We start from the raw sequence: 16723 nt of genomic DNA, 5'->3' as shown, positions 1-16723 counted from the left end.
GCCTGTTCGGGTTGGACCTAGGGCCAGAGATGGTGCCCAATTTCTCCTTTGCCAATTATCATCTCAAACTCTTCATATCCAATAACATGCAAACACAATATCATCAAAGGCAAATGCACCACAATCTTCATACAGATTTCGATGTCTCAACAACCAGTACAAAACACAACAAACCACACCTATACACAATTCTCCCACAATAACAAAACTATGGCTACATTCTCACACAAACCACAACTCTGTCCCATACCACTAACACATCCACACATCACCAACACAACACAAAGCCACATTATACATTACTAATGCATCCAGACACAAACTCCCTGTTCATACAAAGCACCAGCTCTATCCTCTACTTGCTTGTAATAGGCTCACTTTTTATCATGACAAAACCTATACTCAGTCTTCCATCACACCATCCACCAACCCTCCCCTCCTCTTTTTACCAGTTACACATAACCATATAATCCTTATACTCTGCTTCATCACACACTTATTACCTCTCAACAGTGACATTCACAACTCTTGTCCATCCCCTCTTATACACCACATACACTCTTCTCCAAAGCACATCACCACCCGATGTCCTATTCAAATACCACTCACCAGAAGTAAATCACATACACATTTTTCACAGAAAACCACTACATCTATATCTCCTCTCACTACTCCACAAAAACAAAACAAGGCAGACACCACCAGCACATCAAAATCGCACACACGTCACCCCCAATCCCACCCTCATGACTACAAAATAATACAAATCCTGAACCAAATTTAGTAAAAAATTCCCATTCTTCACCAACATCGACCACAAACGCCTCAACACAACAACATTCATTCACCCACCTGTCATCCATTGCCCAATTTATAGCCTTAAAATATGACCAACATGCTCCACCACCACCTCTAAACCATACTCCTTCCACCCTAAACAGACATAAAACAACAACAAACAACTTGCCACTCTTCACAATTTCGCACCCCCATGTCTATTACATAACAAGGCTACTCTACAAAAAGAACACAACTCACTGTGTAACTCTTAACCACCATCTCTACCACTGACACACACAGACCCAACAAAATGCCTTCTAACCCTGCTGGATGAGGCACTTAATATAGATAAACAACACTATTATGAGCCTCATACAGTTAATATCAGCACTAATGACACACCTGCTGCAATTTGAAAATATACTGATCACTCTTCCACAAAACAAAATTACTCTAAAAACCAATACACAATCTCTAGCTCCCTACTCATAAATGCTCCATTACTTTCTAAAAAAGCACCACATCTGCGACCTACTCATTGACACACAACCTGAATTATTTTTCATAACTGAATCACGGTTGGGAGATGAGATGTCCCCAGTGTCGCATGAAGCCGTTCTTATAGGCTATCAAACCATCACACAAAACCGTAAAGGGAAAAGAGGAAGTGGACTAGCTGTTATATTCAAATAAACAATACATCTCAGCAAAAAAGATGACATCTCCATACAAGGTTGTGAGGCCCTCATCACCAGATGCAACCCTACACCAACTTCTTCCTGTAACGTCCTCCTCCTTTACAGACCACCACCTGCCAATTCAACATTCCTATGCATTCTTGGGGACCTAAACATTTGGTTTGACAAACCCAATATGCCCCATCCAAAAGATATCATCATTGGCGTAGTCACATTGCAGCTACATGAAATTGTACACAATCCCAAACACATTGCTGGACATATCTAGATGTCATTTTTGCAAACCCAGAACTAGTTACTGTTCAAAGCATTACACCAGTCACATGGTCACACTACCATTTGGTAATTTTCCAGCATAAACACCACAAAGCAACACACCTAAGACTACCTTACATGCAAAACTATCAACCATGGAACAAACTCAATTTTGAAGAATTACAAACACAACTAACAACCAACACAGATCTAGACACTATACATTCTGTTCCTAAACATTATGAGTGCACACCTGAAGCTTTCAATATCCTAATACCCGTCAGAAAAACAAAACAGGACAAAAGAAGGACCTTGAAGAATACAGAGCCAAAAAAGATAAAACAACAAATCATAAGGCTGCAATGAACCTGGTTCAAAACAAACAACATTCAAGACAAATTTCAGCTACGCAAACTAAACAGAATATACAAATCATCAATCAAAAAAGCTAAATAAAAGGTACTATTCAGACAGAATTCAAAATGCTATATCTGCAAATAAAGAATTTGATAAAAATGTAAACAAATGCATGGAAGCAATTCATCCCATTATTCAAGATTACACAGACAAACTGGCAAATCATTACACAACCAAGGCAAACACTTTGTACACCTATTTAAAACAAAGGAACACCACCAGCACGAACCAGTTTCCAAAGATCTCCTCCAACAGTAAGCCAACCCAGCCTCTGCAATCATCAAACAAATATCACAAGGTGAATTTATGGATCTGGTCAAAGCAAGCAGGCCTTCTGGCTGCCCTTCTGACCATTGTCAACCACACATCTTCAAGAACATTCTTTTACCTACCTCTGCTGCACACCAGTAAGTAGAATCATCAATAATTCTTTAACTACGGGAATCTTTTCTGAAGACCGTAACCCCTCAGATGCCTTGGACGTAAAGATCACGTCCTGGGCAGCACCACCCGGGTGCCCAGGACGTAAGCATTACGTCCTGCTACCGGCCTTCAGGGGGAAGCGCTAGCGCTCCCCCAAGGGCCTGGTCCCCCCTCATCTGGGCAGGGATGGAAGGGGAATCAATTCCCCTTCCATCTCCACCCCGCACCCTCTCGTGATTTCTGATGACGTCAGTGCACGATCGCATGCTGACCTCATCAGAGGCTGTCCCCACAGCTCTGGAAGCTCAGCTTCCAGCGCCGCTCGAGGAGAAATGCTTTAGCATTTCTCCTCTGATCACGTGGAGGGGGCGAGAGAGGCATCAAAGGAAAGGCCTTTTCTTTCCTTTGATGTCTCTCTCAGCATTTCTGTTGCCCGCTCGTGATGCGATCGGGCACCCGAAATGCCCACTAGGCACCAGGGAGGTTTCTTTTTTTATTTGCGCATAAGGGGAGCGGCCCCTTGGGCAAGGTTCGCTCCCCTGCGGGTGGGAGGGCAAATTTGTTTTAGGCCATTTCTGCCCCTCTTGAGGGCAGATCTGCCTATTGTAATTTTCTTACATTTAAAAAAATATATATATTCTTTTTTTTAGACGTAGGGAGTGACCCCTTAGGTAAGGATCATTCCCCTGGGGGGCACATTTATTATAGGCCATTTCTGCCCCCTTGGGGGCAGATTGGCCTATTTATATTACGCCGATCTGTCCCCGGGGGGGCAGAAACCACTTAGACAGCAGGGATTAGTGTGTGTGTATGTGTGTGTTTTGTTTGGAGGGGCTGCTCCTTGGGCAAGGGTCGGTCCCCATGGGGGCACATTACTGTTGGCCAAATCTGCCTCCCTGAGACCAGGGACGATTTCTTTTTTTTTTTTTTAAACGGTGGGGGTATGGCGGGTAGATTGGGCAATTATCCCCGATCCACTCCCTTGGGGGGGTGGCAGAAAGCCTACTAGATGCCAGGGTATTAAAAAAGAATAAAAAATAGCGGGGTGGTGACTACCAACCAAAATGGGCGTGGTTATACCCCCACCCCAACTTAATGGGGTAACAGTCTTTCAGCTCTTCCCCCCACACTAAAACATCTTATCCCATGGCAAGCAAGAGGACATTTGATTATTTGGGGTTTTGGTTTTACATTTGGGCCATGAGAGCTTGCCTAACTCTCAAAATCGTCCCATTTGGAATGGTGAGGGTTGTACTTTTTGCACTTTGGGACGCTGCCCTGTAGAAAAATCCACAAGACCTACACACATCTGAAAAGTAAACATCTGGGTGAGTCAAGGGTGGTGTACTTCACATGCACCCGCACCATTTTCTTACCCACAGTGCCCTGCAAACTTCAACTTTCCTGGAAATCATAGAGTTTTTCCACATTTTTGTGATGTAACTTTCCGGAATCTACAGGAATCCACAACATTCCTACCACACAGCATTGTCGCATCTATATCGATAAAAAATCTGCCCCATTTGTCAGCCTAAAAAATGTTTTTTTTTCCAAACTGCCCTCTTGGACTCGCTTTGGTTCCCCCTCAGTTTTTACATGTTTTTGGATCTTCCCTGTCACAGGCACTTGGCCCACCTACACAAGTGATTTATCATTTTTACCGGGAGACTGAGGGAAACATTGGGTGGTAGGAAATGTGTGCTGGTGCAGCGATCCCACACAGAAAAGTGGGAAAATGTCATTTTTTAGCTAAATTTGAGGTTTGCTGAGGATTCTGGGTAAGAAAACACTAGAGGATCCACGCAAATCACACCTCCCTGGATTCCCTCAGGTGTCTAGTTTTCTGAAATGTTTGGGTTTGGTAGGTTTTCCTAGATGGCTGCTGAGCCCAGGACCAAAAACACAGGTGCCTCCCCCGCAAAAACAGGTAGTTTTGTATTTGATAATTTTGATGTGTCCACATAGTGTTTTGGGGCACTTTCTGTCGCGGGCACTAGGCCTAGCACACAAGTGAGGGACCATCTTTATTGGGAGACCTGGGGGAACACTGGGTAGAAGGAAATTTGTGGCTCCCCTCAGATTCCAGAACTTTGCAGCACCAAAATTTTGAGGTTTGCTAAGGATTCTGGGTAACAGAACCTGGTGAGAGCACCACAAGTTACCCCATACTGAATTCCCCTAGGTGTCTAGTTTTCAGAGATGCCCAGGTTTGCTAGGTTTTCGAAGGTGCTGTATGAGCTAGAGGCCAAAATCCACAGCTAGACACTTTGCAAAAAAACAGGTCTGTTTTCTTTGGGAAAATGTGATGTGTTCACGTTGTGTTTTGGGGCATTTCCTGCTGCGGGCACTAGGCCTACCCACACAAGTGAGGTACCATTTTTAACAGGAAACTTAGGGGAACGCTGGGTAGAAGGAAATTTGTGTCTCCTCTCAGATTCCAGAACTTTCTGTCAACGAAATGTGAGGAAAGAGTATTTTGTTGCCAAATTTTGAGGTTTGCAAAGGATTCTGGGTAACAGAACCTGGTGAGAGACCCACAAGTCACCCCATCTTGGATTCACCTAGGTGTCTAGTTTTCAAAAATGCACAAATGCACAGGTTTGGTAGGTTTCCCTAGGTACCGGCTGAGCTAGAGGCCAAAATCCAGAGCTATGTACTTTGCAAAAAACAGCTCTGTTTTCTTTAGGAAAATGTGATGTGTCCATGTTGCACTTCCTGTCGCAGGCACTAGTCCTACCCACACAAGTGAGGTACAATTTTTATCGGGAGACTTGGGGGAAAACAGAATAGAAGAACAAGTGTTATTGTCCCTTGTCTTTCTCAACATTTTTCCTTCCAAATGTAAGACAGTGTGTAAAAAAGATGCCTATTTGAGAAATGCACTGTAATTCACATGCTAATATGGGGACCCCGGAATTTAGAGATGTGCAAATAACCGCTTCTCAACACCTTATCTTGTGCCCATTTTCGAAATACAAAGGTTTTCTTGATACCTATTTTTCATTCTTTATATTTCAGCAAATTAATTGCTTTATACCCGGTATAGAATGAAAACCATTGCAAAGTGCAGCTCATTTATTGGCTATGGGTATCTAGGGTTTTTGATGAACCTACAAGCCCTACATATCCCCGCAACCAGAAGCCTCCAGCAGACGTAACGGTATATTGCTTTTAAAAATCTGACATCGCAGGAAAAAGTTACAGAGTAAAACGTCGAGAAAAATTTCTGTTTTTTCACCTCAATTTCAATATGTTTTTATTTCAGCTGTTATTTTCTCTAAGAAAACCTTATTGGATTGACACAAATGACCCCTTGATCAATTCAGATTTTTGTATACTTTTCAGAAATATTTAGCTGTCTGGGATCCAGCACTGGTTTCACACCCATTTCTGTCACTAACTGGAAGGAGGCTAAAAGAACAAAAAATAGTAAAAATGGGGTATGTCCCAGTAAAATGCCAACATTGTGTTGAAGAATGTGGTTTTCTGATTCAAGTCTGCCTGTTTCTGAGATCTGGGATGATGGTGATTTTAGCACTGCAAACCATTTGTTGATGCCATTTTCAGGGAAAACACCAAAAGCCTTCTTCTGCTGCTCTTTTTCCCATTTTTCTGAAAAAAACTAAATTTGCGTTGTATTTTGGCAACTTTCTTTGTCTCCTTCAGGAGAACCGACAAACTCTGGGTACCTCTAAAATCCCTAGGATGTTGGAAAAAATGATGCAAATTTGGCATGGGTAGCTTATATAGACAAAAAGTTAAGAGGGCCTAAGCCCGAACTGCCCCAAATAGCCAAAAAAAGGCCTGGCACCTGAGGGGGAAAAGGCCTGGTAGCGAAGGGGTTAAAAAGGCATGCATGCACCCATTATTAAAGAAAACAAAACTGGACCCACATGACCCCAACAGCTACAGCCCAATTACACATGGACCTTTCCTAGGCAAACTGAGAGAAAGAGCAGCTTTCACCCAGATGTCACAATTCATTGAAGATAACGCCATGCTTTCAGACTACCAAACTAGATTCCGCCCAGAAAGAGGCACTGAATCTGCCCTCATCGCCATCGGGGATGATCATAAAAACACAATAGACCGCAGTGGAGTTGCTGCACTACTTCCCCTGGACCTCTCAGCTGGCTTTGACACAGTTCACCATGCCACCCTAATACAAAGGCTCTACGAAGCCGGCATAGATGAGACTGCTCTTAACTGGGTCACATCCTACATTTAAAACAGAACTAATGTCATTCATACTCCTTATTTCTTGTCCAAACTCTACTTCACAAAAGCAGGGGTCCCTCAGGGGTCAATCATCTCACCCATGCTTTTCAACATCTACATAATGTCATTACCGGCAATGATCAATGATTTTCAACCCACATAGTACAACTATGCAGATGACACACAGATACTCCTTAAACTGGAATGCCTCAAAGGCATTGGAATCTAACAAATCTTCAGTTGCCTCAGAGACAATGATCAAAGGATGACATGGAGCCAACTCACACTGAATGCTTCCAAAACAGAAATACTCATGTGGCGATTGGAAAAATTATAACCCACTCTATACCTGGCCTGACGATCTGGGACCACCTCCTAAACTATCTAAGGAAGTAAGAAATCTTGGAATTACCATGGACCCCAAGTTAACAATGAATGCTCAAGTGGACACATTAGCAAGATCAAGCTTCATCACCATGAAAACTATGTAATGCATCTTCCCCAACCTTGGATTTCCATACAAGGTGCAGGCTACTATCTCTCTTGTACTGTCTAAACTGGATTACGCCAATGGCCTCTACCATAGATCACCTTTTCCACTATGAAAAAACTACAACACATTCAGAATTCAACTGCCAGACTACTCCTACATGTAAAGCCACAAGCCCTCATCTCCCCTGCCTTGAGGGCCCTACATTGGATACTGGCTGCCGGAAGAGCCACCTTCAAGCTGCTTTGTATCACCCACAAAGCAGTACATGGAAAAGGATCGCTTAACATCAGGAATAAAATCACCAAATACATTCAACAAAGAAACCTCCGCTCAAAATTTGCACCCTGCCTCAAAATATAAGAAAAAGGCAATAGGTGGTACATCTTTTTCTGTTCAAGCGGCCAAACCATGGAATTCATCTTGTCTTCATAAGACTACTCAAGAGTTGACTCTTTCCCACATAACCACTATAGTCAAACAGCAATGGAATGCATATCCCTGCGTATGTAAATATGTTATAATCTGATTATATGTATATATCTAGATATGTGTATTTCTTTGTACAAATATGTATAATAACTATTTTATCTTAAGATATCTTAATACCTTAAAATAAATACAGCCATGTTTAAGATGGTGACTTCTTCTATGTTTCTATGCGCCTTACAGAATTGCTACTATAGGCTACCAGATGAACCCTTTCTGAAAATAGACAACAAGCTAAGACATCTCCTCTGTTAAGACAAAGATCCGAGTTACCCTACAGATATTATAGAGAGATTGCTATAATGGGGGGGGGATTGTGTTACCGGACTGCAGAGCCTACTATTGGGCATCGCATTTGCAGGTAAAAAATTATTGGAGCCACGTAGATGAGACGCACCCTACCTAGGCGCTGGAAAGAGCAAAATTCCACACCAGAACCCACCTGCACGTTTAGAAGGGGGGGGGGGGTGTTGGAACCAGACACCTCCTACCCGCCACACAGGCGAAGATAGCAATATGGCATAAAGCTTTGAAACGTATTGGCTTATGGACGGGAACAGCGATTACTAAATTAAAAGGGTTTACAGGCTGGGATGACATAAGCATATCAATGGTAGGTGACCTACTGGTAGATGGAAACTTAATGCCCTTCTCCGCCTTGAAAAAAGAATATCATCTCCCTGACACACAGCGCTATTGATACCTCTAACTACACCATACCAATCTATTTGCAGGAATATTTGTCTCTGGAGGGCAGGCTCCTGATGGGGGAAATACCCGAAAAAGTGGTCTCACTAATATATGACACTTAATAATATTATGCCAGACACTCTTATGAAACTGAGATCCACTTGGAAAGAAGCAATAGGTGATTTAGGAGACGTAGAGTGGGAGGTAGCACTTATGTTCCCAAGAGAGGTTGTGATTAAGATCCAATTGCGCCTCATTCAACTTAAGATACTGCGCAAAATATATTATTATAGGGTACTCCTCCACACCATGGTTCCGGCATCCTTTCCTGACTGTTTGAGATGCGGGCCACCAGTGGAGACCATTTTCACATACTCTGGTCTTGCCCAGTACTGCATCCCTATTGGAGGACCCTATTGACTGAACTGGGTAATATATTTGAAACAGACATACCGGAGGACCCCAAGTACGTCCTTTTGGGAATTCCCAGAGACATCGACCTCCCTTGCAGACAACTGACGCTTTGTAATTTGGCCCTGGTAATAGCGAAAAGAGACGCTGCTAGATGCTGGGGGGCCCTAGATGCCCCAACGATACTTGAATGGAAGAGAGGGGTAGATATGTACATGACATCGGAAAGAGTGGTACATAAATGTAGGGGATGTCCCTGTTAATTTTGCAAAACATAGGGGCCCCAGGATCACATATTTTTAGTTTGATGCATAAATAAACATGAGCCATGATAGATTTGGTCACTGTAGCTGTTGTGGTGTCCTTGTGCCTCTGGCCCCTCAACCTCCCCACCTAAACTTGGGAACTACCCATAGTTCCTTGCTTTCTGTTCTACATAATTTATTCAGCATTCTAACGGTATTTTCTTTATATATATATATTCATTGGAAAAAAACAAAGGTTACATGGACATTTTTAGTTAGATTGGCGTTTTACCCATACAAAACCATTGAAATTCAGCAGTTATAATAACACTTATAGTTATACTTAGGTAAAGAAACTATAACTTGTGACCTAAAGTTACTTGATGGCACAAATTATAATTTTGTCAGATAAGAATAACAATAAGTATAACTATAACTGCTGAATTTCTATGGTTTGGCATGGGTAAAATGTCAACTTAACTGTAATGTCCCTGCAACCTTAATTTTTTCCATTAATTTGTATGTTTTTTTATGCAAAGTAATATATTATTACCATAGATTATTACAACCACTTCCGCGCATGGCAGTCAACTCTCCTGCATGCATCCAACCCTTTGGCCATGTGCAGCGAGTGTGAGTGCGTGCATTTTTTTTTATTGGATTTTGGATCTGCAGACCCCTTGCAGATTTACACTGGGGGTCGTGCTGAGCACCGCAGATCTGCAGAATGGCCTGGAAGAAAAAAAAATGTTGGCAATTTTTTCCCAAGAGGGGTCCCGCCAAGACCCCTTAGTCTGTCCTACGGGGTCAGGATACCTGATACCAGCAAATTTGCTGTGGATTTGCCCTTATTCTTGGCTCCTGATTGATGATGGATACTCCCCAAAGCTTTGCATGCTTAAACTAGCCAAAACGTTTTTGTAAGGTTTTGTCCCCAAAAATATAAGCAAACCGAAAAATGAAAACACAATCCTAAACATAATATATATATAAATGTATACACACACACACACACACACATATATATATGTATATATGCATATATAAATAAATATATGCCCTAGGGTAACTACTCATGCAGCCACCATGCACAGTTTTCTCATTTATAATTTCACTGCAAACGTTGCAGTAATATTATTAATTATGTCATACAAGATGAGTTATTTAATACGTGTGGTAATGAGCTGTGCATGGTGATGGTGTGAGTTATAGTTACCTTTGGGCACGCGTTATAGTTAGTTGAAATAACCCTAACTATAACAGCTGAATTTCTATGGTTTTGTGCATGTAAATTCTGAACCTAGCTGTAACATCCCTGTAATCTTTGTTTTTTTAGTGAATTTCTATGTGTTTTTTAAATTCTAATTACTAACTATAACTTGCCTGTAACCTTTGTTTGTTTCAGTGAATTTCTATTGTTTTATTGCTATTTGCTAACTCTAAAGTCCCTGTAACCTGGGTGTGTGAGGCAGTGTGTGAATGAGTGTGTAAGTGGTTGTGTGAATGTGTGAATGTGTAAGTTGTTGTGTAAGTGGATGTGAGTGTGTGTGTGTCCTGCTATTTGATGGAGTTTTGTTTTGACCAATGACTTTGTGTTTCACCACTGCGCATATTAGTTGCTCAATGTTCACCAGTAGCACATGGTATGTTTTGTTCAGTTTAGCCGCCTATGGGCTTTGACATTGCATTAGTCATTACATTCTGTATTGTGCCTATTGGCTTTGACATGGCATTAGCCATTGCTTTCTGTATTCAGTTTAGCCGCCTATGGGCTTTGACATTGCATTAGCCATTACATTCTGTATTCTGCCTATTGGCTTTGACATGCTGTATCCAGTCTAGCCGCCTATTGGCTTTGACATTGCATGCCTATTGACTTTGACATGATGTATTCCTATTGACTTTGACATGCTATTAGATATTCTGCCTATGGGCTTTGACATGATATTATATATTGCATTTTGTATTCAGCTTAACTGCCTATTGGCTTTGACATGATATTCAGCTCCGCTGCCTATTGGCTTTGACATGATATTATACATTGCATTTTGTATTCAGCTCAGCTGCCTATGGGCTTTGACATGATATTATATATTGCATTTTGTATTCAGCTTAGATGCCTATTGGCTTTGACATGGCACTAGACATTGCATTTGATATTTAGGTTAGCTGCCTATTGCCTTTAACATGACATTGCATTTGATATTTAGGTTAGCTGCCCATTGCCTTTAACGTGGAGTTAGACATTGCAGTTGAGAATAGTTCTGTATTTTTCCAAGCTGTGTTTTTGCACCAGAGAACCAAGATGTTTTGCTCTCACAGTAGACTAGACCTGATAAGAGAGAGTACATGGGCGTTGTTTCTCTTCCCTTGAGCTTGGGAACAGGAGTAGTCTTGGAGACCTGGCCAGTCTCCAAAAGGCTTGCTCAGTTTCCCAGGTCTGAGAGGAGGGGGCACACCTTTGTAACGAATGTAACAGGCTGCAGAGAGTCAGATTCGAATCTGCCGGACCTCGTGCTGGAGCTTGGCGCCAGTTGCCAGCATCCCGTGTGGGTAGATGACACTCTTTCTCGCGGCTGACAGGGGTCCCCAGCTTGCAGACCTTAGAAAGATGTAGCTGTAAATAGTTCCTACACGGTGAAGTATTTGTTTTGCTTTGCATACAATATCTTATAAATATAACCTGCTGTGTATATTGCAAACTGATATATTTTGTTTGATTAACGCGGACTTGAAAGCTACTAATTCGTCATTCATTCATAAACATTGTGGTTGGGGAAGAATAAAATAACAATAAAAGTCTTCTTTGACCTCAGAAGTGCATTTCTGTTGTGTTATGTTAGTGCTTAGAAACTAAAATAAGAGGAAAGCACTACAATTGGTACCAGAAGTGGGGCCGGTCATTAAGAGGTGATTAAGAAGGGGTTTGACGAGTTAGTAGATTTCTAAGTGCACACTTTAAAAGTGTAATTGTTTTTTGTTGTTTGGAGAATTACAGAAATTGTTTTCTGTTTGGAGAATCACAGTAGCACGGCAGACCATGTCTGAGAATACATGTGTTGATGAACTGCCTGATGGTGCTAAGAAAAACTGTGAATTGTTTTCTGTTTGGGGAATTACAGAAGAAAATGCATGTGTAGCTAAAAGGCCTGATAATGTTTTGAGAAATAATTCCTGTTGTATATATGTAGAAAACGTGTGTTTTGGAAGTAATGATGACAGAAAGGTCTGGATACCTTTATCTGCTTACAGAGAAATGCAGGAGAAATGTAGGAAGTTGGAACATGAAAATAGGAATTTACGTGAGCAAATTAGCCCGACTGAAAGTTATAAAAAGGCTGTTTTTGAAGAATCTTTCTTGTCCCATTCCAGTAATGAGGGGGTTAAGACAGCTCCGAGCTGCACTGAGTTTCCGTGTGAGCCAGGGTTTTTGGCAGCCAAAGTGCATTCCTTAACTGATAACAGGACACGAGTTACCGTTGCAAAATGCACAAGTAAAAGGAAGGATTTTAGAGCAAGACACCCCGAGTTTCATTAGCTTGTTTGATTTTTGGAAAAAGAATAGCCCTCATTTGAGAGAAATCCTAACACTTTTGTACATGGTCACTGTGAAAAATAATATGCAGCTGCGCGCTTGTGATTTGGCAAATGAAATAATGCAAACTTTAGGTTTCTGCGCAGTGCAAGAAGGAAATACTTATGTATATTTAAATCAAGAACAAGGAAAGAAAATAGTGCCCCTAGCTAGAATCATACAATGGATCTGGTACTTGCAAGACAGGGCTAGAGTACCACAGGTAAAAGAATTATCAATGAAATTGTGTGCACCATTTGAATTCGTGTCTACTGAAGATAAAAAGCATGTTTGTTTTACTAATGATTCATTGACTGAAATGTTGCTTTCTGGCACAGTAGAAGGAACAGCGTTGTATAATGTGTGTCAGATTTTAAAACAAGACCTACGTGAGATGTGTCATTTTTACGCTGATTTTTGGTTCTTTGATAATGTTTTAGCCACATGGCTTGTACCTAACTGGTTCAATTACCTTGCAGATGTTAATGAGAAAAATGCAGAGAGAGAAGTGTTCACCCAGAATTCTGCCTTAGTGGGGATGGCTATGTGGGTGCCCCAGAAATGTGAAAAGGCCACTTACAGGTGGGCAGAGATGAGAGAGATGCCCATTCCCCTAGATTTGATAAAAACTGTGCAGCATGCACAAAAGCAATCTGTCATGCAAGCAGTCACAGAGCAGTTGGGGAGAGGAAAGTTACCAGAACAGAAATGGCAAATTGATCAGGTTTTAGGGAAAGTGATTGCTGCAAATTACCAAGGAAAAATCGAAATTATGCTGATACCTAGAAAAGAATCTGATTTATTCATACAAATTGGAGACAGAATGGCCCAAATTGGCGAAAATGCAGTGAATGGAGGTTTGGTAAAGAAGGAGTCTGCCCCAGCCCTTCTGACAGTGCAAGAAAAAGGAAGCTGTGGCGCAGCAGATAAAAACCTCAGTACTGATGTGTGGGCTGAAGCCCCAAGTGACCCTCCAGAACCTGCAGAAAATATAACAAAGGGCCCCAAAAACGTCCTGCTGATTATAAAACAGGGAAAGAAAGAGGAAGGGTGCAGTTTAAATGAAAAATGTTATTTGCAAGAAAAGTCATACTTGTTTCTTTTGCAGATCCTACCACGTTTCGCCACTGTCCCTGAGTGCGCTGTGTGGTCCCCCTTCCGGTGTGTGCGTGTGGGGTCGGGGAAGGGACTGAATCCCCAACCTGAACCTGGCTGAGTAAAGTGCCAGCACCATGGATCCATTTTGCGCAAACTGCGCCTTCAGTTCAAGTTCAACTTGTTTGCTGTGTTTTTTTTTTTTTCCCTCTCGTATGGAACTCTGACTTTTGCTTATCTTCCAGAAAACCTTTCAGGTGGACCGTGCACCTTTACATGAGCAGAACTCATGCCACATCAAATTGCTAACACTGTTGAATTAGAGACTCATTCAGAAAAAAAAAAAAAAAAAAATTGCCCAGTCTTTTCTATGTAGATGTATCTGATGTGAAAGGTTATGAGATCAATGTGTTAATTCACTTCTATTGCTTTACAGGGATTGTTTTGATCATTCAAATCTGATTGGCTGATAATGTTTTTTTTTGTGCTGATGTTTTTTTGTTTGTTTGAAATATGAGATATGTGAAACAAAAATTCATTGGTCAAAGGGCGGAATGTCCTGCTATTTGATGGAGTTTTGTTTTGACCAATGACTTTGTGTTTCACCACTGCGCATATTAGTTGCTCAATGTTCACCAGTAGCACATGGTATGTTTTGTTCAGTTTAGCCGCCTATGGGCTTTGACATTGCATTAGTCATTACATTCTGTATTGTGCCTATTGGCTTTGACATGGCATTAGCCATTGCTTTCTGTATTCAGTTTAGCCGCCTATGGGCTTTGACATTGCATTAGCCATTACATTCTGTATTCTGCCTATTGGCTTTGACATGCTGTATCCAGTCTAGCCGCCTATTGGCTTTGACATTGCATGCCTATTGACTTTGACATGATGTATTCCTATTGACTTTGACATGCTATTAGATATTCTGCCTATGGGCTTTGACATGATATTATATATTGCATTTTGTATTCAGCTTAACTGCCTATTGGCTTTGACATGATATTCAGCTCCGCTGCCTATTGGCTTTGACATGATATTATACATTGCATTTTGTATTCAGCTCAGCTGCCTATGGGCTTTGACATGATATTATATATTGCATTTTGTATTCAGCTTAGATGCCTATTGGCTTTGACATGGCACTAGACATTGCATTTGATATTTAGGTTAGCTGCCTACTGCCTTTAACATGACATTGCATTTGATATTTAGGTTAGCTGCCCATTGCCTTTAACGTGGATTTAGACATTGCAGTTGAGAATAGTTCTGTATTTTTCCAAGCTGTGTTTTTGCACCAGAGAACCAAGATGTTTTGCTCTCACAGTAGACTAGACCTGATAAGAGAGAGTACATGGGCGTTGTTTCTCTTCCCTTGAGCTTGGGAACAGGAGTAGTCTTGGAGACCTGGCCAGTCTCCAAAAGGCTTGCTCAGTTTCCCAGGTCTGAGAGGAGGGGGCACACCTTTGTAACGAATGTAACAGGCTGCAGAGAGTCAGATTCGAATCTGCCGGACCTCGTGCTGGAGCTTGGCGCCAGTTGCCAGCATCCCGTGTGGGTAGATGACACTCTTTCTCGCGGCTGACAGGGGTCCCCAGCTTGCAGACCTTAGAAAGATGTAGCTGTAAATAGTTCCTACACGGTGAAGTATTTGTTTTGCTTTGCATACAATATCTTATAAATATAACCTGCTGTGTATATTGCAAACTGATATATTTTGTTTGATTAACGCGGACTTGAAAGCTACTAATTCGTCATTCATTCATAAACATTGTGGTTGGGGAAGAATAAAATAACAATAAAAGTCTTCTTTGACCTCAGAAGTGCATTTCTGTTGTGTTATGTTAGTGCTTAGAAACTAAAATAAGAGGAAAGCACTACAGTGTGTGAGTGGGCATGGGAGTGGCTGTGTGGGTGTGTGAATAGGTGTATGAGTTGCTGCATAGGTGTGTGAGTGGTTTTGTGGTCTGTGATGGGTGTGTGATTGTGTGTATGTGAGTGAGTGACTGTGTGAGTGGTTGTGTGAGTGTGTAAGTGGGTTTGTGAGTGTGTGGATAGGTGTGTTGGTCTGTCAGTGGGTGTGTGAGTGGTTTTGTCTGTCTGTAAGTGAGTGTGTAAGTGGATGTATGGGTGTGTGAATGAGTGTGTGAGTGGTTGTGTGGGTATGTAAGTGGTTGCATGAGTGTGTACATGGGTCTGTGAGTGGGTGTGTGAGTGGTTTTGAGGATTTGTGAGTGGGTCTGTGAGTGGCTGTATAGGTGTGTGAGTGGCTCTGTGGGTGTATAAGTGGGTGTGTGAGCATGAAAGTAGGTATGTGGATCTGTGAGCATGTGTATTTGTTTTTTTAATTGGGGTATGGATCTGCAGATCCACTTGAATCCTCCTGAATGTGAACCCAGCTTCTCTGTGCCCTGAAGAGCGCAGTGAGCAAGAGTCAAAGAAGGTGGTAAGATCACAGACTATCTGTGTATTCTTGTAAGTTTTTTAAAAAGTGCTTTTTCCCTACCAGTGACTGATTACATTTAGCTCCCTGTTTTTCTGCAAACTTGGTACCTTTAAACTGTTGTTTTTGTTCTACCAGTGACTGTGTGAATTTACCTCCTAGTCTTTCACAAAGATTGCATTAAGCTTCATTTCCCCTCACCCCCAAGGTTAAAAAAGGGTTAAATACACCTCAGTGGCTAATCAGAGTGTGTTTAGGTGCTCAATCTGCTCTGTGGTTTAAATTGTGCTTGGAAAGTGAATGCAGCATCCGTTTGGGGCTTGAAAAGTGATTAGTTTAAGTGTGCCAAAAGCAGTATTTTAGTGGTTTAAAAATTGTCCCTTTCATGAAAAGTAGAATCTGCTAGCTAGGAAATGTGGATTGTGCCTGCCTGTATCCAAGGAGATTCTGAATAGAGGAGCACCTCCCTAGCCCTCCCTACCCCATGCCACAGCA

General features: G+C 41.7%; 1 long non-coding RNA gene across 1 annotated transcript; it reads left to right on the top strand.

Annotated features, from left to right (window-relative positions):
- The first annotated feature begins 10672 nt into the window (after nucleotides 1-10672).
- LOC138245880 (uncharacterized) lies at nucleotides 10673-15608 on the top strand. Its single transcript, XR_011194180.1, has 2 exons — nucleotides 10673-13272; nucleotides 13799-15608. It is a non-coding gene; the product is annotated as an uncharacterized lncRNA (long non-coding RNA).
- The last annotated feature ends 1115 nt before the right edge of the window (nucleotides 15609-16723 follow it).

This window comes from Pleurodeles waltl, chromosome 7 (genome assembly GCF_031143425.1).
Source record: "Pleurodeles waltl isolate 20211129_DDA chromosome 7, aPleWal1.hap1.20221129, whole genome shotgun sequence".
Classification (NCBI taxonomy): Eukaryota; Metazoa; Chordata; class Amphibia; order Caudata; family Salamandridae; genus Pleurodeles; species Pleurodeles waltl.
The sequence above is the reverse complement of the archived record's forward strand: the minus strand, read 5'-3'. Positions and strand labels throughout refer to the sequence as shown.